This window comes from Phascolarctos cinereus, unplaced genomic scaffold (genome assembly GCF_003287225.1).
Source record: "Phascolarctos cinereus isolate Bilbo 61053 unplaced genomic scaffold, phaCin_HiC Scaffold_3;HRSCAF=262, whole genome shotgun sequence".
Classification (NCBI taxonomy): Eukaryota; Metazoa; Chordata; class Mammalia; order Diprotodontia; family Phascolarctidae; genus Phascolarctos; species Phascolarctos cinereus.
The window spans coordinates 115,534,472-115,556,980 of record NW_027555736.1 but is presented as its reverse complement, the minus strand read 5'-3'; the positions used below and the strand labels follow the sequence as shown (position 1 = coordinate 115,556,980).

At 37.5% G+C, this 22,509-nt stretch overlaps 1 pseudogene; it reads right to left on the bottom strand.

Annotated features, from left to right (window-relative positions):
- Positions 1-21,135, bottom strand: part of LOC110192370 (zinc finger protein 165-like) — a 32,510-nt pseudogene extending 11,375 nt beyond the window's left edge.
- Positions 21,136-22,509: the final 1,374 nt, after the last annotated feature.

The following is a 22,509-nucleotide window of genomic DNA, read 5'->3' as shown; positions in this document are numbered from 1 at the left end:
TCTCAAAGACCAAGCCTTAAACCCAATTCACTCTGGATCTCATTGATTGGACAATACGTCCCTGCCCAAGCACAACTTAATGGTTATTTTTTGGGTGCTTGTGGCTCAGAGTGAACACAAATGGTAACTGTTTCTCTTTCCACCAGCAATCCTGAGGATATTCCCCTTCCATTTTGATGTGTGCGTGGGTGTTTAAAGGGATTTTCCCTTGACTCACTTGTAAAGAGGCCTACTCACTGAATGGGTGTTACCTCACTCAAATTGAGAACTTGAAAAGACCTTAGCTTAAGAGGGCCAAGGTCTTCCGCTGCATCCCGGACCACCTCCAGTAGTCCTAATAGATATCTGGCCACTGGACTCAGATGGCTCTAGAGGAAAAAGTGAGGCTGGTGACTTTGCACAGCCTTGCCTCACTCAAATCAAATTCAATTGTAAGTGATGTCATCATCTCCCTGATGTCGTGATCCTCTTCTAGAATGAAGGACAAACCACACAACTAATTGATGGGTATTCCCTCAGTTTCCAATTCCTTGCTAATACAAAAAGTACAAGTATTTTTGGTATATATGGGTCCTTTTCCTCTTTCTTTGATCACTTTGAGATATAGACCTAGTAGCAGTACCTCTGGGTCAAAGGTTATGCATAGGTTAATAGCCATTTGAGTATAGTTCTAAACTGTTTTCTAGAAGGGCTAGACCAATTCACAACTCCACCAACAATGCATTAATGTCCTTTGATCACTGGTCATTTTCCTTTTTTGTCTACTTTGTCAATCTGATGGATACGAAGTGAAATCTTAGAGCTGTTTTAATTTTCATTTATCTGATTATTAGTGATTTAGAGCATTTTCTTCCCATCAAAATTTTTACCATTTATCAATTGAAGGATGCCTTATTCCTATAAACTTGAATCAATTCTCTCTATATTTTAGAGATATGATTGTTATCAGAGAAACTTCATCTAATTTTTCTACTTTTCTACTTCTTTCTAATTTTAATAATATTAGTTTTATTTATGGAAAAACTTCAACTTTATGTAATCAAAATTTGTCCATTTTTACCTTTTGTGACATTCTCTAATTCATGTTCAGTCATGAAAACTTCTGTTCATGGATCTGACAGGTAATTTCTTCTTTGTTCCTATAATTTGTTTATAATGGCACCCTTTATATGCAAGTCACGAACACTGTTGGGAGCTTATCTTGGTTTATGGGATAAGACGTTTCTTTGTACCTAGTCTCTGTAAGATCAGTTTTCAAATAGTGAGTTGGTTTTTTTTTTTTTTGCTTTTTAGGTAATTGGGGTTAAGTGACTTGCCTAGGGTTACACAGCTAGTTAAGTGTCAAGTGTTTGGTCTGAGGCCAGATTTGAACTCAGGTCCTCCTGACTTCAGGGCCAGTGCTCTATCCACTGCGCCACCTAGCTGCTCCTCAAATAGTGAGTTCTTGCCCTAATAACTGAGACCTTTGGGTTCATCAAACACTAGGATAGTATGCTCATTTGGTTTTTTAAAAAAATATATGTATTTTTTCAATCAGCAAAAATCTGCCTTGTCATCCTCCTATCTCAATACCTTCCCTCACCTGAGAACTAAAGAAAAATAAACACCATTACAAACAAGTATAGTTAATTAAAATTAATTTCCATATTGGTCATGTCCAAAAAAAAATATTTTTCTCATTCTGCACTGAGTCCCTCACCTCTTTATGTGGCATGTTTCATCATTAGTCCACTAAAATCAGGGTTATTCATTACACGTATAAGGATTCATAATTCTCTCAAAGTTGTTTGCCTTTACTATATTGCTGTCATTGTATAAATTGTCCTGGTTCTTTTCACTTCACTCAGCATCAGATCATACAAGTTCTGCCAGGTTTCTCTAAAACTATTCAATTTATCATGTCTTATACATGATAATATTCTATAACATTTACATACCATAACTCATTCCTTAATTTATGGGCACCCCCTTGGGTTCCCATTCTTTGCCAATGTAAAGGAGCTATACGTATTTTTGTTCACTTATGGAATTAATTGTTCTTAGGACTAATCTTTTCCTTTATCTACCCTCCCTCTAATTTTTCCTTTCCCCTTCTTCCCTTTACTTCCTATTTCCTTATTCAATGAAACATATTTCTGTACTCAACTGTATGTATATATTCCTCCTTCTAGATGACAGTGATGTTACAGTATTAGCAGCTCCCTCATCCCTTCCTCCATGTTTGTATAAGTATATCAACCTTTGCACTCTAATTACGTGAGATAATTTTCCCTTTCTTTTTCCTACCCTCTCCCCCAGTGTTTTCCTCTTCTTCTCTCCTTCCATTCTTCTCTTCAGATCATGAAGACATCACAAAACCACTCCCAGATCTCATCTAATTAGGCTTCTTCTATGACCCTGAAAATGGCAGGGCTTAGAGGGCATGCATATATCTTCTCCTTATATTAGAAAGTAAGCAGTTTATCCTTGATCAGTCAATTATCATTGTTTGCTCATGGTTGCCTTTTTATGTTTCTCTATGTTTGTATTTTTATGTTTCTCTTATGTTTGAACTTCAAAGTTTCAATATAGCTCTGGTTTTTTTGATAGGAATGCTTGAAAGTCATCTCTCCTGTTTAAAAATCTGTTTTCCTCCATTAGCATCATACTCAGTTTTACTGGGTAAGTTATTTTTCACTGCAAGTCTATATCCTTTGCCTTCTGAAATATCATATTCCAAGTACTCCACTCCTTTATAGCGGTAGTTTCTAAATCATATGTGACCCTAACTGAGGTTCCTCAGTACTTGAATTCTTTCTTTCTTTCTGGCTGTTTGAAGTGGGGTTTGTTTGTTTGTTTGTTTTGTTTTGTTTTTTTACCTGGGAACTTTGTGTTTTGACTATGATGTTCCTAGGAGTTTTCATTTTGGAGTTTCTCTCAGGAAGTGACTAGTGGATTATTCCTAGTTCTATTTTTCATTCTAAGATATCTCAGCAGTTCTCTTTAAGATTTTTCAAAATATGACATCTAGGCTCTTTGTTGTGGTGATTGTTATGGCACTCAGATAGTCCAATAATTCTTTTTTTAATTAAAAACATTTTATTTAAATTTTGAATAAAAGAACAATCCAAAGGTATCCAGATATAGGGTAATACCATGTCCAAAAGATACATAAGATGATAAGGTGTTGAAGGTGAAAAATGACAACTCCAGAATGGGAACTCAAGTGATTGGAGAAATAGGAAAGGACTAGATTTTTAAACTTCTGGATTTAAGGTTCCATTGGTATTCAAGAGTTGAGCCTGGCCATTCCTGTAAACCTCTGATCCTTCTAGCCAGTTGAATATCTTGAGGATACAGAGCTACCCTCTAGGTATATATGGAGAGAAGGTAGGCATCTTCAAGGAAATGAGTTATAATTGTTTCTCGTGCATCCTGTAGAGCTAGTAAGGGCCTGAAAGTGCCAATAATAGTTCACTCCTCAAGTATATTGAGACATGTTTCTCTAATGAGTTGACCAAAGGGTGCCTTCCTGATCAACAGGTCTGTGCTCTTCTGTAGCTTGTGGACCTCCTGAAGGTTTTTTTCCACCCTCTGCTAGTTACAGAATCTAGTGTGGAGAGGTAGGAGGTAGGCAGAGTCTATGCTCTTGAACAACAGTAGAAACCAGTAAATGTAAGAGAAAAGCAAGAAGGCAGGGAAGGGTGAAGAATAGGGATAGTCTAATAATTCTTAAAATTTTTTTCTCCTCAGTTTGTTTTTCAGGTCAGTTGTTAGGTGGCACAGCAGAAAAATCCCTGTTGTTATTCATCATTTTTCAGTCGTGTCCAACTCTCTGTGACCCCATTTGGTGTTTTCTTGGCAAAGATACTGGAATGGTTTGTCATTTCCTTCTCTAGTTCATTTTGCAGATGAGAAACTGAGACAGGATTAAGTGATTTGGCTAGGGTCATATAGCTAGTAAGTGCCTGAGTCCAGATTTGAACTCAGGAATATGAGTCTTCCTGACTCTAAGACTGACATTCTATCTATTGTGCCACCTAGCTGCCCCAGAGTCAGGAAGACCTGTGTTCAAATCTGGACTTAGACACTTACTAGCTGTGTGATCCTGGGCAAGCCATCCTCAGTTTCCTCATCTATAAAATGAGAATAATAATATCAACCTGCCTTCCAGCGTTATTGTGAGGATCAAATCAGATAATATTTGTAAAAAGCACTTAGCGCAATACCTGGCACGTAGTAAGTGCTACATAAATGATAGTAATTATTATCATATTAAATTTTCTCCTATTTTTTCAGTCTTTTTACTTTGTTTTAATATTCTTGTTTTCTTATAGACTCATTGGCTTCTATCTGATCATTCTAATTTTGTTGCTTGGGCAAGATTTTGGACTCCTTATTCCAAGCTATTAATTCTCTTTCTAATTCTTTCTTACTTAGCTCTCATTTCTGATTTTTTTCCTCATGTACTCTTTTTCATTGACTAAGACATTTTAAAACTCTTTATAAATTCTTGTTTCATTTCTTCCAATAATTCAAGTTGAGTTTGTGCACAAGCTGTGTTTTGGTCTGAGGCAAATAATCTGCTTCTTTTCCCCTGTCCCTCTTCTCTTTCCCTCATCAAAAGCCCAATAATAGGTTCTTATTCTTTCTTGCTTCCTTTTTCCTTCCTTCCTTCCTTCCCTCCTTCCTTTCTTCTTTCTTTCTCTCTTTTTATTTTTGTAGGTTCGTATAATTTGTACTAGGGCAGCTAGGTGGCATAGTGCCAGGCCCAAGATCAGGAAGACTCATCTTCCTGCGTTCAAATCTGGCCTCAGACACTTACTAGGTATGTGACCCTGGGCAAGTCACTTCACCCTGTTTGCCTCAGTTTCCTCATCTGTAAAATGAGCTGGAGAAGGAAATGGCAAAATGCTCCAGTATTTTTGCTGAGAAAACCCCAAATGAGGTCATGCAGAGCCAGATACAACTGAAAGGACTAAATAACAACAGCAAACAATTTGCACTGAGCTAGGAATTTCCTCTCATAGCCCATGCACCTAATGGTTCTCTCTTCTTTTAAATATATATTGACAGACTAATTCTTAAAAGTACACAAATAGCTTTAATGGGTATAATGAATCTTAAAGTAGCTGATAGTTGAACAAGAAATTCATTATTGTACAAGTAAACACTGTAGGAATCTGAGACTCTATTGATATGCCAGGCTGGTGATGTGGCTTTGCTTTATTGATTATCTTCTGAGGAAGACAAAATATATAGTCAGAGAAAAGATTCATGGCCCTTTTTTTCAATATGGAGAGCTATTTGGGATTAGGATCTGTGACTGAACCTTTCTAAGGTTAATTGTTAGGGATGGTTAAAGAAGTACTTTCAACTCCCTTGACACCATATTAGCTTGTTTTCATCCTGTGTGTCAGTTTCATTGAATTTATAGTTAACTTTTTTTTCAGATACTATTGTGGGATGGAGAATACAGGTTTAGAAAAATGTTGAATAATATACCCATAATATCTATGCTCATATTTCCCCCAATGGACTTATCATGAAATGTTTCTGAGAATACATACATACATATATACATACATACCATTTAAACTTCCAAATTTGTGTCAGTAGGAATGCAACTTTCTGGAGTACCTACTTTCAAATCAGAAATACTATTGGAACCAGAAAGAAACTGTGCTTCATTTAACTAAATATCCTGAATTATACCATAACCAGATAACTTCTGGTTTTCAGCTATGAAAGGGAGAGCCTCTTGCTTAGCAAGATTATCATTTTACATCTTCAGGTGGGTCTCACTTCTCTTAAAGAAGAATGACCTTAATATTAAGCATAAACAGAAGATCTTTTGTTGAGTAGAGGTGACTAATCATTTCTAGTATTTTCTTTAAGCCTTTTTAAGAACTATATTACATGAATGAATATGTAAACATTCTATATTAACCAAAAGGTTTTAACAATAATTCAAATGACAACTCTCTGTGTCATGTCCTTCCTTTCCACATACAGTTCTGCATAAGTATAAACTGTTATGTACCAAAGCAAAGAAAAATGCTTTAATGAAACATTATGCAGTGAGCATATTTGAAATCCCAGTCATCTGGCTCAGCTGTGAAACGAAATTATCTTTATATAGAAAATTTCTTAACTCACACTGTGACAATCAAGATTTGAAATAGAAAGGAATCTGTTTGTACTTCACTTAATATCTTAAAATGCTGTGATGATTTCGTCCTTAAAATTATGATGTCTTTAAAAATAATCTAAATTATAAATTCCCTTATGAAAGGATAGGCTTTAAGTGTTTTCTTCTCTGTAGGATTTTGCCATTGTGATTATTTCTGTGGCATCTGGACCTAAATTTTAAAATATCATCTTTTAAATCTAACAGTTTTCTAAGGTATGCACATTCATCTCCATGTTACTTCTTTTAGTGGGAAAGTGATCATATCCCTTTCATGACAATCATTTTATTAGTGTCACTTAAAAAAAATCATGGTACTGTGCTGTAATGATATTATTTGGCCTTTTTCAAGCAAAGTCAACCTTGAAAAATAGTACAATGGATTTCAAATTCATGTACTTTCTATCACAGACCTTCATCAATTTTCCCCTTCTACAAATATAACCTAATAGAGATAAAGTGCTATAATGAAGAAGAAATGGAGTTGGATCAACGCTAGTTTCTATACATGAAGTTCCTTAGAAACCATAATATAAATCCCCCGAATATCCATTACCAAACAGATTCTCACATATGTGTGATAGAAGACTACTTATAATTTTTTTTTGTTTTTAAATTAAATTTATTTTTTCCAATTGACAAAAATCAATTTTCTTTACTCCTCATTGGGAATAAGAGAAGAAACCATTATAACAAATATGCTAGTCAAGAAAAACAAATTCAAATCCAAAAATTGTATCTCTCAATTTTCACTCTGAGTATCTCACCTCTTTGTCAGGAGGTGGGCAGCATGTTTCATCATGGGTCCTCTGGAATCATGGTTGGTTATGGTGTTGAGAGGAATTCTAAGTCTTTCAAAGTTGTTTGTCTTTACAATGTTGTTATTATATGAATTATTCTTCTGTTTCTGCTCATCTCATTGCATAAATTTAAATGTTGCTAGGTTTCTCTGAAACCTCCCACTTTATCATTTCTTACAGTACAATAGTATTTCATACATTCATACAGTATAATTTCTTCTGCAATTCTCCAATTGATGGTCACTAGTTCTTGCCAGTACAAAAAGCTTCTATTTCTTTGCCAGTACAAAAAAAAAGTGTTATAAATATTTTTTGGTCATATGGGTCCTTTTCTTTTCTTTTCTTCTTTTTTTATCTGGGATATAGTTGTACCTATATACTTGAGTTAGGGCTTTGAACAGCAGAGTCATGCAGAAGCAATGATCTCTTCCCTGTGTGTCTTTATCGTTGGGAAGAATTTTTCTTTCATCAAGTCCAAACCTGCCACTCTGAAATGTAGCTTTCAAATTATCTTTAATCCCATAATGTGGTATAATTGACAGAAAAAATCTTACTTTAGATTTCTACCCTCTACAAGGTTATGTTCTAAACATAAAGGGAAAATAAAATTTTCATCTTATCAGGTTGCATTGGGTTAATGGTTTGTTTTTCATTGTATTTTTTTTGTGTGGAGAATTAGTGGTATTTTGTTCTGTACTGACGAACTACTGTAAATAATAATTAACCAAATTTAGTCATTAGTTAGTATCACATATACTTTGTTCACTGATACCACATTATCTATGATTATATCCTGTAACTACTTCAACTGAGGTGGAGGTAGGGAGGGGACCAAATCCATCCTATCTTACAAAAGTAAATTGTCCAATCCAAAATACATAAAAATCCTACTGTGTTGTATGCTAGTCGTTACACAGCTGGATTATCTAAGTCTGGTTGTCGCTTTTTAAGAACACCGTTGACAAACCGGAGAAAGTCTAGAGGAAAGCAACAAGGATGGTAAATAATCTGAAAACTAACATATGAAGAACAGTTGGATGAACTAGGAATATTTAATTTGAGGAAATAAAAGATGATTTAGTGGGAATATGATGGCTAACTTCAAACATTTGAAGCGCCATTGTGCATAAAAGGAATGAAACTTATTCTGCATGGCATTAGATGCAAGAAAAAGAACCATGGGCAAGAGGTATAGGGAGGCAATGATTGACTCAATAGAACTTCCTAATAATTAAATCTGTCCAAATATGGAATGAATTGCCTTGTGAGTTAGGGACCTAGAGTCACTTCAGATATTAAAGTAGAGCCTTGCAGGAGTGTTATATGTGGAATTCTTGCACAGAGTAGAAAGTTGCATTATATCACGTCAAAGATACCTTGCAGTTCTGATTTCTCTGTTTAACTTAAGCATTTCACAGGTTGCATCTTCACCAAGAAGTTAGCATCTTACTCACTAGCAAATTGTAAAAGACTGTTGGGTCTTTTTAAGTCACTAACAAGATGACACGTCCTGATAACTTTATCAAGTGAGAACACTTTTCTAAAATCACTCATTTAAAGGCATTATGTTAGATGTGGGAAAAGTCCTTAATCAATTTTTGAGAAAAATGTTTCCAGCCTTTGATGAGATGAAATTATGCTACATAGTAAGTATATTAGAATTAGCTAAAAAGCCGATCATGACCTGTGGAGATAGGAGAAAAACAGCAAGTTAATTCATAATATGGCATTTCAATGGTGAACCATCCAGGAGGTAGAATAGCTTCAGCCAAGTCTCTAAGAGAGAATATTTGGGGGGAAGTAGAGAATCTCTGTCACTTCCCTGCCCTGCCCTTAAGCCAGAGGATGATCCTGTGAACTTTGAGAAACCAGATGCTTGAGCCCACTTAACACTGGATTCTGTATGTCCATGGTGTTGGGAGGTAGGGACAATTATGATATCACCTTAGTAACTACCAACACATAAAATCTAATTGTTGGTCTGGCTAATTAATATCAATTGATAAAGATACCACTAACTCCTTGGGTTTACCCCTCCCTATAAACCTAAAGGCAATCCTCCGCCCCCACCCCCCATTACTCATCTGGCCAGTGCAAGTGGGAGTTACAAAAGTGAGCCTAGAGCCTTTGTTACACTTACACTGATTTTTTTTGTAACAGTTGAGGCTATTCATAACATACAAAAATGTAACAAAATCTTCACCAAGTTATCAAGCTTTAAAATGACAACCTAATTAGACAGAGGTTGCTATTTGACTCCAGCATATGTGACAGGGTCCAGTCACTGGTTTTGATGAGAAATGCCAGTATATATTACTTTAATCATCATCTGAAGTGAAAAGGTAAGGAAAAAAGGCCATCAAAAAACTTTAAAATGTAACATATGCCCCAAATAAAACATTTTCTAATTCAATGGGAAACATTATTTGCTAAATAGATTTTCAAGAAGAGAATAGATGGATTTCATTGATATTATTGTTAATTATTTTGTAAGCACTCTCTGTAGGAAAGATATATATGATATATGAAGGACATAATCTATAAAGATTATTTAGATTTGTGCAGATCTACAAAAATAAATCTGAACTAGCTAAATCCTTTCAATGTTACAGTGTAGCAAGTCACATTTTCCTGCAAACTGTATTAAAACTCTTGGTTGAATCTTGAATAGCCTTTAGTAAATTATTACTAGTGATATTAAATAGTACTCTGGTGGCCCAAAGTTAACGTACCTTTCATAGATCCAAAACTTGGGCTATATCAATTGTTACTGTTTAATAGTTTAGTTGTGGCTGACTCTTTTGTGACCTTATAGAGTTGTTCGTAAGGTTTTCTTGGCAAAGATACTAGAATGGTTTGCCATTTTCTTCTCCAGTGTGCCCACATTTTATAGATGAGGAACTGGGGCAAATAGGGGTTAAGTTACTTGCCCAGAGTCACACAGCTAGTAAGTGTCCAAGTCTGGATTTGAACTCAGAATCTTCCTGATTCCAGGCTTGGTGCTCTATCCACTGCACCACCTAGTTGCCCAGACTATATCAATAGGACAATTTCAGATAAGAATTGAAAAATGTGCTAAATTATATTTGTTGCTTACCATCATGTAAGAGATGAGTTCATTGATACCAGATCTTTTTCATATAATTCAACAACAGATAGTAACATCTCACTTATCACAACATTAATGCATATTTATTCTTTGAATAATGTGTGCATATATACTAACTGCCTTCATTAAAAGCATTATTCTAGGGATTGTGTTAAATATACTTCAGGAAAGTCAAGATATCCACTTTAACGGGGATTGTACTCTAATAATGGGATATGACAAATACACAAACAACTAAAATAGAAAATATACAAGATAATCAACCAGTCATTCAATAAACATTTTATTGCCTACTATGTGTCAGACACTATACTAAGCACTGAGGATTCAAGGAAATGTAAAAGCACAGTCTGGGCTCTGAAGGAAATCACAGTTGAATGGGAGAGACAACATGCAAACAACTATGTACAAAAAGATATATACAGGATAAACTGGATGTGACTGATAGAGGTAGGGGTCTACAATTATGTGCAATCAGAAAAAGGATTCCTGGAGAAACTGGGCTTTTAGATGAGACTTGAAAGAAACCAGAGAAGTCAGGAAGTGGAGATGAGAAGAGAAAGCATTCCAGGACTGATGGAAAGCCCGTGAAAATGCCTGGAGTTGGGAGACGGGGTATCCTGTTTGAGAAAAAGCAAGGAGGCCAGTTTTCCTGGACTATGGTGTACCTGGAGGCAGAGACTGTAAAGTGCAAGAAAACTGAAAAGGTGATGGTGAGGATGTTGTGGATGATGTTTTGAAAGCCAAACAGGATTTTATATTTGATCTTGGAGGTGATATGGAGTCATTGGAGTTTATTGAGTAGGGGCATGGCATGGACAGACATACCCTTAGGAAGATAATTTTGACAATCAATCAATCAATAAACATTTATTAAGTGCTTACTATATACCAGGGCACTGTGCTAAGTGCTATAGATACAAAAGGAGGAAAAAGATAGTCCCTGCCCTCAAGGAGGTTACAATCTAGTAAGGGAGACAAACAAACAAATATATACAAAGCAAGCTACATACAGGATGAGTAAGAAATAATTAACAGAAAGAAGGTACTAAAATTAAGAGGGGTTGGAGAAGGCTTCCAGTAAAAGATGGGATTTTAGTTGGGATTTAAAGGAATTCAGGGAAGCCCAGGTATGGAATACAGTCAAAAAAAATGCCCAGAGCAAGAGATGTAATGTCTTGTTTGTGGAAGAGACAGAGGGCCAGTGTTGGGGAGTAATGTGTAAGAACACAGAAAGGTAGAAGGGGGCAAGGTTATGAAGGGCTTTTAATAACAAACAGAGCATTTTATATTTGTGTATTTTGTATTATAGTGAGGAGTCCAGAATGACTTTTAGGTTGTGAGCCTGAGGGATTGAGGATATTGGTACCTTGGGTAAGTTAAGAAGAAGGGCGGGTTTAGGGAGAAAGATGAGTTCAGTGTTAGATATCTTGAGTTAAAATATCTATGGCCATCCAGTTCAAGATGTCCAATAGGCAGTAAGAGATGGGAGACTGAAGATCAGGAGAGAGGTTAGGGCTGTATAAATAGATCTGAGGAGCATTAGCACAGAGATGATAACTAAATCCATGAGAACTGATGAGATCATCAAGTAGAATGGTGTACAGGGAGATGAAAAGAGGACCCAGGACAGAGCTCTGGCAGACATTCAGTGTTAGCAGGTGTGATCTGGATGAAGATCTAGCATAGAACACTAAGGAATGGTCAGATAGGTAAGAGGAGAACCAGGAGAAAATAATGTCCCAAAATCTCGGAGAGAAGTTATCAAAGAGAAGGTGACTGATGATGTCAAAGGCTACAGAGAGAGATCAAGAAGGATTAGAATTGCAAAAAGGCCAATTAGATTTAGTAATTAAAAGTTTGTTAGTAACTTTGGGGAGAATGGTTTTGGTAGAATGAGGAGGTCAGAAGCCAGATTCTAGAGAATTAGGAAGAGAGTGAGAGGATAGTGGAGGTAGCTATTGTAGACAGCCTTTCCAAGGAGTTTAGCCATAAAAAAGGGAAGAGATATAGAATGACGGCTAACAGGGTTAGAAAAATGAAATGAGGATTTCTGAGAATGGGGGAGTCATGGATATGTTTGTAGACAGTAGAGTAGCAGCCAGTAGACAGGGAGAAAGTGAAGATAAGTTAGATCGGTGGTGATAGAGGTAGCAATCTGCTGGAGAAGATGGTATGGAATGAGATCACTTACACACACAAAAAGATTTGCATTGACAAGGAGAAGGGCCACCACATAATGTGAGATAGAGGTACAGGAGGAGAGACAGAAGGTATCAGAAGGCATCTAGAAGATATGGGCTAAGGAGACAGAAAAAGGAATCTCCTTGAATGATCTCAATTTTTTCAGTGAAATATGATGCAAGGTTCTTAGCTGAGAGTAGGCAGAGTGGGGAAGGAGGGAAGTTATGGGAAGTTTGAGAAAGGATGAAAATATTTGGAAAACCTGCTGTGATGAGTGGGAAAGTGAGTTAATTATGGAGGTGTAAAAGGATTGCCTGGCTACAATGAAGGTCCAATTGAGAATTCACAACAATTTTGTAGTAGATTCAATTGGCACCATTTCATGATTTTCTCTGGTTTCATTCAGCAACATGTGAGGAAGGATGAAAGTAGAAGATGGTAGGAGTAATCTAGGGGTATGACTTGGCAGGGTAAGATCAGCAATAGCATAAAAAGGGGAAAGGACTCAGGAAAAGAGGATGGTGAAAAGCTGAACTGGTTTACTAAAGGGTCAAGATGGGGAAGGAAAAAAGTGTAGGGGCAATGATCTGGGAAAGCACTAAAAAGCCAAGAGATCAAAAGTCATGGTACAGACAAAGAGTGGGGTTTAGTATGGGAAGGGAAAGGGAAAGGCAGAACGACAATACATTGTGATCATAAAAGGGAATATGAGAGTTCATAAACATGAAAGTGGAGTTATTTGTGGGTGATTGCAAGATCAAAAGCAATCTGGTGACTTTCTGTGTGTAGCTGAGATGGGAGGTGAAGGAGTTCACATGAGAAAAGAGCAAATTGAGGAACTGGAAGGTCAGGTAGTATGCATATGTTTGAAGGAGTATCAGCATGTATTTTGGAGTCCCCTAGCCTGGCTAGAATTAGGGAGGAAAGAAAGACTGTGAGCCAGGCACTGAACTCAGTAAGGAAAAGATGGGAAGTGATCTGGTGGTTGGGGGACAACAGGTGCCAGAGCTGATTGGTTAGTAAATATGGATTGAGTGAAGCTCCAAGGACTAGGGTTACCAAAGGATAGAAGTAAAAAAAAAGCCTAGAGGTGGCAATGGGAAGCAAGGAGTATTCCACCTCTTTGACCTTGACCAATGAGTTGAGGGAAAGGAGTGAAGGTGCAACCAGTGTCGGAAATGGTGGCCAGGGAGACTGTATTACTAGGAGGGAGCCAGGTCTCAATAAGAGCCAGACAGGAAGGGAATAAGCATGAGTATAGTACCTATTATGTGCCAGGAACTGTGCCACATGTTTTTACAAATATTATCTCATTTGATCCTCACAACAACCCAGTAAGGTAGGTTCTATTATTATCACCATTTTACAAAGGAGAAAATTGAGGTAAACAGTGGTCACACAGGGTCTGAGGCCAAATTTGAACTCAAGTCTTCCTGACTCCAGGCCCAGTACTCTATCTACTATACCACTAGCTGCCTCTAGCAGTAGGGAAAAAAAGTGGGAAAGGAAAAGATTTAAGATGAGAGTGTTTCCTCCATGGCAAATAATCCAGAGAGCACCTTGGAAAGGATAGATAGCTTAAGAGTGAGACATTAGAGGGTGTTGGGTTGAGGGGGATAAGGATAATTGAGTGGGCAGTGGGGATAGAGAACAGTCTATTAATGAACATTCTTTATTAACAGACTAATGACACCCTGGGGTTTGGGATCAGTGGTATGGGAAGAGTGTGACTAAGTGTGAGGTTGTTGATCACTGACATGGGGAAAAGAGTTAAATATGTTAGAAAGGTGCAAACTGCTTTGTGATATCCCCAGAGCATTTACTTAGGATATCCCATCTAAATAAATGAGATTACATAGATTACTATGTAGTAAGGCAGTCCCCCAAATATAACATGGGGGTGGTGTTGTATGGCTCAAAAGGAGGCAGAATAGACATTTCTAGTCTCTTCTCCCTCTGTCCTCCAAAGGAAACTTTAATTCCTTCAAGGAGGGGAAGAAGGAGGTTGGGGCCAGAAGCTTGGCCACTCTGCTCTCCTCAGGTAAGGAGGGGATACCAGGCTAGAACTGTACCTATCTGCCCCTGTAAACACTGTTAGTCTAGGGCAGAGGTGAGGAACCTTTGACCTTGAGGCCACATGTGGCCTTCTAGGTCCTCAAGTGCAGCCCTTTGACTAAATCCAAACTTCACAGAACAAATCCCCTTAATAAAAGGATTTGTTCTGTAAAACCTGAACTCAGTCAAAAGGCCTCACCCAAGGACCTAGAAGGCCACATGTAGCCCTGAAGTCAGAGTTCCCCAACCCTGGCCTAGGGGATGTGATTTTCAGGTTCAAGCTAAACTTTTGATCTCTATTCATTAATAGGGAAAGAAGGGGCCCAAGTTTTTTATCCAAGGTCTGACTTCTTTCAAATACCAGTTCCACAATGAACACACATAGCAGATAGCAAAAACAAAACAATAACAACAACAAAAACCTATTTATCCAAGTTGATAGCAAAACAGAAATAAAAGAAAGCATATTTGGGGAGTATATACAGAATACAATACAGAATGAAGGAGCTCTCCCATTGGGATTGAGGTCACTCAGTTCAACTGAGAAAGAATCCCAGCTATCACTTAAGGGGAAATTCCCCAAAGACTCTAGTGCAGCCAGCCAAGGATAGCGACATGATGGAGACTGCTAGCTCTTCTTATGTTGGCTTCTTCCTAGAGTCTTATTTTCCCTTTAGCAATGTGAAGTAGGGATGACATTATCCATCTTCTCTTTCAAAGCTGGAAGCCAGAAGTGTCCAAAACAACTGCAGAACCTGACCTTGGTGAAGTGAAGAAAGGAGCCCTCCTCCCTGTCACTTCTCACCAACTCAGTTCTGCCCCTCACACAGGCATAGGGCATTGATCTCCACCAATAAAGAGAGAGTCCAAAACCAATGGGCTTTGGGGCTCAGATTGTACATATCTATTTGAGTATTTTGCATAAGTCATTATCAAGAGGGTAGGAGAGAGCATAGGAAACATCAAGATGGGAATGTAAAAGCATGTACCAAGGATGTTAAGAAATCTAGTTTGGCTGAAGCGTAAAATACAGGAAGGTAAGATAAGTAAGATAAGGCTGGATCCATTAACTTCAGCTACTCAAAACATGGCCTTTTTGACAATTGTGTGTAACCTTTATTTCCTTCCCAATTCTGGAACCACAAACCAAGAACAAATCAGCTAGCATTATGTCTTTTTTGTTTTGTGTTTTTTTGCTAGGCAATGGGGTTAAGTGACTTTCTCAGGGTCACACAACCAGTAAATGTCAAGTGTTTGAAGCCAGCTTGGACTTAGGTCCTCCTGACTCAAGGGCCTGTGCTCTATCTACTGTGCTACCTAGCTGCCCCTAGCATTGTGTCTTGATGACATATATCCAGGTACTCCTCAATGCCTTCACTCACAATCATTTAACTTTCATAACAAAGTATCCCTCCCAGTTCACCATTCCCTACTGGATAGTCTCCTCCATTAGAATGTGAACTCCTGTTTTGTCACGTTAGCCAATCTTATAGGAGTGATGTGGTACCTGAAAGTTGTTTTGATTTGCATTTCTCTAATCAATAGTGATTTAGAACATTTTTTCATATGACTATAGATAGTTTTAGTTTCTTCCTCTGAGAACTGTCTATTTATATCTTTTGACCATTTATCAATTGGGGAATGACTTGTATTCTTACAAATTTGACTCAGTTCTCTATATATTTTAGAAATGAGGTCTTTATCAGAGACACGTTGTGAAAATTCTTTTCCAATTTTCTGCTTCCCTCCTAATCTTGGATGCATTGATTTTATTTGTCCAAAAACTTTTCAATTTAATGTAATCACAATTGTCTATTTTGCATTTCATAATGTTCTTTATTTCTTGTTTGGTCATAAATTCTTCCCTTCTCCATATATCTGAAAGGTAAACTATTTCTTGCTCTCCTACTTTGCTTACAGTATCAGTCTTTATATCTAAATCATGTATCCATTTTGACTTTATATTGGTATAGGGTGTAAGATGTTGATCTGTGCCCAGTTTCTGCCATATATTTTCCAGTTTTCTCAGCAGTTTTTGCTAAATAGTGATTTCTTATCCCAGAAGCTAGAGTCTTTGGATTTATCAAGTAGCAGATGAGTATAGTCATTGATTATTGTGTCTTGCATACCTAACCTATTCCACTGATCCACCATTCTATTTCTTAGCCAGTACCAAGCAGTTTTGGTGATTGCTGTTTTATAATATAATGTAAGATTAGGAACAGCTAGGCCACTTCACTTGCATTTCTTTTCATTAGTTCCTTTGATATTCTGGATTTTTTGTTCTTCTAGATTAATTTTGTTACTGTTTTTTTCTAGCTGTATAAAATATTTTTTTGGTAGTTTGATTGGTATGGCACTGAATAAGTAAATTAATTTAGGCAGAATTGTCATTTTCATTATATTAGCTTGGCCTACCCATGAACAACTGATATTTTTCCAATTACTTAAATTTGATTTTATTTGTGTGAAAAGTGTTCTGTAATTGTGTTCATATAGTTCCTGGTTTGTTTTGGTGGGTAGACTCCCAATATTGTTGGTGGAGTTGTGAAATGATCCGACTATTTTGGAGAACAATTTGGAACTATGCCCAAAGGGCTATAAAATTGTGCATACCCTTTGACCCAGCAATACCACTTCTAGGTCTGTATCCCAAAAAGATCATAAAAATGGGAAAAGGACTCATATGTACAAAAATATTTATAGCAGCTCTTTTTGTGGTGGCAAAGAATTGAAATTGAGGGGATGCCCATCAGTTGGGGAATGGCTGAACAAGTTGTGGTATATGAATGTAATGGAATACTGCTGTGCTATAAGAAATGATGAGTAGGCAGACTTCAAAAAAATTTGGAAAGACTTACATGAACTGATGCAGAGTGAAATGAACAGAATCAAAAGAACATTGTATACAGTAACAGTCACATTGTGGGATGGCTGACTTTGATAGACTTGGCTCTTTACAGCAACCCAAGAAACTAAGACAACTCCAATAGATTCATGATAGAAATTTGCTACCCACACCCAGAGAAAGAAATATGGAGTCTGAATGCAGATGGAAGCATACTATGTGCTTTCCTTATCCTTTGTTGTTTTGTTTTATTGCTTCATTCTCGTGGTTCCTCCCATTAGTTCTAATTGTTCTTCACATCATGACTAATGGGAAAATATGCTTAACATGAATATATATGTAGAGCCTATATTGGATTGTATGCTGTCTTTGGGGTGGGGGTGGAGGTGGGTGGGGTGGAGGGTGGGGTGGTTGGGGAGTGAGGGGGGTTAAAAGAAGTGGGGGGAGGAGGAAATTAAAACTCAAAATCTTATGGAAGTGAATGTTGAAAATTAAAAATAAAGGAATTAAATAATAATAAAGAATGTAAAGTCCTTGAAGGCAGAGACTATCTTTTCCTTAATTGTATCCCCAGGGATTAGCAAGGTGCTTGGTACTTAAGTAAGTGTTTAATAAATGCTTTTTATACTAGGCCTATACCCCACAGAGATCAAAGAAAAAGGACCCATATACATAAGAAATAGTACATGTTTACAAATTCTATCTTCACAAACTTCATTTTAACATGCCTGAAAAATCATTATCATTCAGGCTTTGCATTAAGACCTCTAAGGAGGAAAAATTATAATATGCCTTAAGGTGAGCAATGAGTATTATAATTCAATTTTTCATATGTAATACTCAATACTCTGGCCTCCACTGCCTGAAAACCAGGTAAGTTACATTTCACTCCTCCCCCAGTGTTCTCTAATACCCTCAAGGGGATTGGAGACACCTAGTTTCTCCAAAAATAGCTACATCCCCTACTGATGGTGTTGCCCTGAGTGTAGGGAGTATGTCCCCCATACTCCACTTCCATTTAACCACTAATGGTCAGATTAGCTTTTATACAGAAATGTTTATTTCAATAGGTATGATCAAAAATATACAAAATTACTCCCCCAACCTTTGGAGGCATCATTTTCTTTCCCCACTCCACTTCCAATTCATCCTTCAGAGAAGGGAATGGGAATAAGTTCACAGTTTAGCACAATTCCTATAGATTACAGTCCTGGCTCCAAGTCCAAACTTCTTCCTAACCTCTCCCACTCACCCCTCCACCCCCCTAAGCCTGAAATCCCAGGTGCCCTGGTTTCTCTAACCCTTCCTGCTGGGCTAGCTGGCTGCACCATCCTGCCACAATCCTAGGCTACCCTCACCCACGCAGTAGAGGATGCAGAGGTTGGGCAATCTGGACACTCTCCAAAGGCTCCTCAGGATGCCTCCATGCTTGGTGTTCTGGGCATGCCTGGAGAAGCCCTGATTACACATATAAGGAATCAGAGGCACACTGAGATTAAGTATCTTGCTCATTCACTGTCTTGGCTAGTAAGCATCAGAGCTGGTATTCAGGCTTAGGTTTCTTGAAAGAAGAAAAAAAAGCCCATGGTTCTGATTCCCCGCCCCCACACATTCTCTCAGCTGAGAACCTTACCACATATTTTACAGAAAAAAATGAAGCCATTCACCCTCTTTTCCCCCCTTGCTCATCTCCTATTACTCAGGAACCTTTGCCACTTTCTCCTTATTCACCTCTATTTCACATGAAAAACTGGCCTTACTTCTTACTAGTACTAAGCCCTCTACTTGTTTAAGCAATCCCATTCCATCCTGTTTCCTCCAAAAGATTGCTCCATCTGTCATCCTAACTCTTTCACTCATTTTCAATCTCTCTCCCTCTCTACTGGCTCATTTCGTACTGCCCACAAACATGTCCATGTATTCCCTATTCTTAAAAAACCCCTCATTTGATCCTGCCATTCCTGATAACTATAAATCTCATTTGCCCTTTGAAGCTAAACTCCTTGAAAAGACTCTACAATAGGTGGCTCTACTTTCTCTCCTCTCACTCTTCTTACCATCTTGTAATCTGGCTTCTAAATACAATAGAAAGCATCCACAAATGTACAAAGGCGGAAAAAACAATGAAATGAGGATATAGCAAACAATATAATTTGGATGTAGTTAGACTATGTGAAAGAAGAACACAGTGTACTAAGGATAGGAATATTGACGTCTGGTTGTAGAAGTTGTGAAAGGAGTATGCATTTTATTCCACAGGCAACCGGAAGCCAAAGAAGGGTTGAGCAAGAGAACGGCATGATCAGACATATGCATTAGGAAAGATTACTTTGGCAGTGACACGATTCAAGATGAATTTAAGAAAGAAGAGACAGGAGGCAAGAAAATAAGTTAGGAAGCTATGGCAGTAGTCCAAGTGAAAGATAATAAGGGCCCAAAGTAGGATGGCATCAGTGGAAATTGAAAGAGATGACAGGAAGAAGATACATACAATTGATTGAGATACAATTAATACTACATGGCAACTGATAGGATAGCAGGATGAAGAAGGAAAAAGTAAAATATATTTGAGACTGATGATTTGAGTTTAATTGGTGTCATCAACAGAAAAAAGGGATGAATAGGTTTTTTTGGAGGGGATAAGATGATGAATTTTGTTTTGAACATCATTATTTTGAGAGTTAAGTTTGAGGCTAATCGAGCATATGAATCCAGATTTTCCACAAGTCATTGCAAATGCAGGGACAGAGTTTAGGGGAGAAGTTAGGGCAGGAAAGATGGATGTGTGGGTAATCTGCAAAGACAATAATTTAAGCCATGGGAATGGAAGAGCTTGCAAGGGAGAATGTAGAGATAGAAAAATACAAGGCCAAAGGTTATACATACCTGTGGAAGATAACTCCACTTGTATAATTGATATCAAATTGTTTGCCTTTTCAAAGAGTGGATTTGGGTGGAAGGGAGATAATTTGGAACTCAATTTTTTTTAAACGAGTTAAATTTTTTAAAGATGTAATTGGGAAATATTTAATGGAATAAAAATTATTGTAAAAAAGAAAGAATTGTTTTTGACATAGTCTAAATTTGCTTCTTTTTAACTTCCACCCATTGTTCCTGGTTGTATCCTCTGGGGTCAAACAAACAAGTCTAAGCCTTCCTTCACACAATAGTAAGTCAGTCAACTGCATTTATTAAGCACTCAGTACTGTGCTAAGTCCTGGAGACATGTTTCTCGTGGGCAAGGACTCTTTTTTGTCTTTCTTTGTATCCCCAGCACTTAACACCATTCCTTGCAAATATTAAATAATGAATAAATGCTTTTTGATTGATCACAGTCATTGTGTGTGTGTGTGTGTGTGTGTGTGTGTGTGTGTATGTGATTTTTGGAAATGTCATTCTCCTTGACAGAGAAAAGAGAAGCAAAATAAAACATAAGCAGCTCCACCTTTTCTCTGTTGTTCATTATCATTGTCCCATTGATCCCAAGCAGAAGCCCTAAGCCTTCTTTGATCCTTATTTTTCTTCTAATATAGCTAAAAAAGAAAACACATACACACACACAAAAGCCCCAAGGCAGAACTTTTTTTATTGTCCTTAGCTTCTCTCAACAGCTTCAGCTTAATCTGAGATTTCACATTTCTGATATTATTTTTATGGGACCATGCCACATTCATATTAATTCTGTTACCAGGCTTGCTCTATCTTCCATTTACTTCCTTTCAAAATCTAAGTTGGTTGGTGCATACATAGTGGTGTCTTCAAACAAATCCCATTTGACCTTCTCTTCCGTATTGTTTCCCTTTGTGTTGTCACAATTTCATTCTTGAGCAAGCTTCATCTTTCTTGGGCTGACTTCTCTTGTTGGTGGAATTTTACTCACCTTTCCTAGGACCTCTTTGACACTTGCTTTTCCAAAATTCAGGGTACATAGAGCCAGGGATTGGGTCGTGTGAGAAGATTCAGGGTCCATGTCCCATCACCCATCACCCCATCAGTGAATTATGCAGATCAGGAAAGCTGGTACTTGAGCCAAGTTTTGAAGGAAACCAGGGATTTGAAGAGGCAGAGATGAGGATACAGAGTATTCCAAACATGGAGGACATATAAAGCAAATGTAAGAAATGAGATGGAGTGTCATGTGTGAGGCACAGCAAATAGACCAGTTTGCCTGGATTGTAGATGCATGAAAGGGAGTATATGCTTAAGAAAACTGGAAAAGTAGGGAGGGGATAAATTATGAAGAGCTTTAAATACCATTAGAGTTTATATTTGATCCTAGAGATGATAGAAAGCCACTGGAATTTGAATATGGAGGTGGGGGAGAGGATTGTCACGTGGTTAAATTCGTGCTTTAAGAAAATCATTTTGGCTGCCCTGTGATAGATTGGATTGGTGTGAGGAAAGGCTCCAGAAGAACAGACCTACCAGAAAGTTATCTCAATAGTTGGGGTGAGAGGTGATGAGGGCTTGAACCAGGATGTTGAATGTGTGAGTAGAAAGCTAGGCGCAGATATGAGGGATGTCGTGGAGATAGGAATGATTCAGCAGCCGACTGTATATGTGAGTGAGTGTGAGGAGACTGACACCAAGGTAGTAAATCTAGGCGAGTGGAATTGTGGAAAATGATGATTAGATGGGGAAATTAGATCATTCTTCTATTTTTCCCCAATCAGGCTTCATAACTTTTTTAATGTTATGGATTACAAGGTCATATATCCAAAGGTGTACTTTATGTAAATGATATCTACTGCTTTGGGTTGTTCCTCTATTTGCACTGAGAATCCAGTTACCTCCTTTCACTTCCATGTTTAATATCCACTTAAACAAAAACAAGCCTCTTTGGTAAAATAAAAATGTAAAAACATGAGAGGAAGCTACAAACATCATAATGTTGTACCATTTACACTGATATACAATAGCTAGTCACTTATTACAACAGATGCAGAGCATCTGCTATTAAGCAAATGTAAAATAAGAAAACATTTAGGACTTTAAATGTGTTTCTGGAATTACAGAGAATCATGGGACTTTAGAGCTGGAAAGGAATTGAGAGCAAGTGCCTTGCACGTGGTTGACTCAATAAATGCTTGTTGGATTGAAAAGAAAAAAAGATGGTTGTTGATTTTAGTCCAGTCCTCTCATTTGACCAACTAGATAAGTGAGCCTCCTAGAGTTTAAATGATTTGCTCAAAGTTACAAGGATAGTTAATGGCAGAGTAAAGATTAGAACCTAGTTCTCCAACACTCCTGTTTCCATTCTCTTTCTGCTATTCCACATTGCATCCATAATGTGAGAGGCACATTTCAGAAACCTAACAGTAGGCAAAACATAAAATTTTTCTTG